The 1,515-nt window shown below is 53.3% G+C and overlaps 1 protein-coding gene across 1 annotated transcript in view; it reads left to right on the top strand.

Moving 5' to 3' along the window:
• The first annotated feature begins 337 nt into the window (after positions 1–337).
• Positions 338–1,515, top strand: part of Lrrc15 (leucine rich repeat containing 15) — a 10,408-nt gene continuing 9,230 nt past the window's right edge. The window contains exon 1 of the mRNA XM_005344799.2: positions 338–391. The gene's annotated coding sequence lies outside the window, so the exon portion shown is untranslated. The remainder of the gene's footprint in view (positions 392–1,515) is intronic.

Here is a 1,515-nt window from a genome sequence, read left to right as displayed (position 1 = left end):
TTCGGACCACCCCTGGGCTGGTGCCTCAGGCAAGTACAGAGTCTCAGTCACTCAGACTCAACGAAGTGGCAGCAAACCCCCTTTCCAGCGTCACCGAGTACAAATTCGGAGATGGGGAAGGGCGGGCGGGGGGAGGGGAGAGAAACTTATTTTCCAATTCAGTCGATGAACACCGCTTGAGCTTGAACGCAGTTCCCTGATGATGTGCCCAGAGTCGGGTGCCCCGCCCCGCAGGCCGACACTGCCCCCTGCGGTGACTCACGAGGGGATATTTAAATGACAGGGAGGACCCAGAAGGCCCGCACTCATGCTGCAGCCTTGAGCCCGCCAGGTCCTCCTCCTCTCCTAACCGGCTTCCTCTTGTTGACCTGGCAGCCGCGTGGAGCTGCTGGTAAGTGAGTGAGTGCCAGCCCTTCCCTCCCGGCCGCGCCCCACCTCCCGGCTGACCAGAGGATCCCGGGAGAGAGTCCAGAAGGGGCAGGGCTGGCTCGTGCCTGGGATGCTCTGAGGACCTGGACAGGTACAGCCTGCGCAGGAGCTGGGAGAGCCTGCCCCCACTGCTCGGGTCCCAGGGTCTAGCTGTGTATCTTGATGCCCTGTTTGCTTCCCTTGTCTTTATGGTCGGTGGAGTCAGCTTGGGGTGCAGCGGGAGAACTTTTGACATGCAGGGAGTTAGTTGAAAGTTGACTGAAGTATGCGGTTTACCTCTTCCAGGATATCAGATCCACAAGGGTAGGAGTTTCTCTTAGGTTTCAGCTGTTGGAACCTGTATAATTTCTTTTGCACCTACTGAAGTGGCTGCTTATAGGGGCCCTTGCATAGAGATCTGTCCAGGACGGTGCACTTTGCCTCACGGGTTTCTGCCTGGGAGAAGTCAGCTCTCCGTCATAGACTGACAAGGTTGTCCGCTGGACTCCAACAGATGTGCAACTCTCTTTAGGAATGCCAATATGTAACCCAACTATGGGCTTAGATGTCCTGATTCTAGCTCTGTGTGTGGCTTAGATGGTCCCGTTCTGGACACCTAAAAGTGTCACAGGGCCTAAGGTCAGGGGAGCTGATGAGTTTGGGAAGGAGTGGCTGGAGGTGGATTTGTGATGAGAATTGGGTGCTGTGTGTGTATACATATACATATATATGTACATGCATGCATTCATGTATATATGTACACATGTATATATACATACACATGCGCGTATATGTATATATGCATGCACTCATATATGTGCATATATATACATGTATGTATGTATGTATGTATGTATGTATGTATTCCAGTGCTGAGGATTAGGGAGCTGACTGGGTTGGTTTTAATCGCATCCATACCTGAGTCTCTGCCCACATGCACAGGAACCAACTGTGGAAAAGCAGAGGCTTCTGGACCTTCCAACCTGAGCCATTCTATCTTTAGGGCCGAATGCACTGCCCCAGCTCAGACCCTGACTCCAATGATGACACATACACTCACTAAGTGTTGCCTGTCCCCCACCTCGCCCCCCCTGTCGTCCCCCCCCC

This window comes from Microtus ochrogaster, chromosome 2 (assembly GCF_000317375.1).
Source record: "Microtus ochrogaster isolate Prairie Vole_2 chromosome 2, MicOch1.0, whole genome shotgun sequence".
Taxonomy (NCBI): domain Eukaryota; kingdom Metazoa; phylum Chordata; class Mammalia; order Rodentia; family Cricetidae; genus Microtus; species Microtus ochrogaster.
The sequence above is the reverse complement of the archived record's forward strand: the minus strand, read 5'-3'. Positions and strand labels throughout refer to the sequence as shown.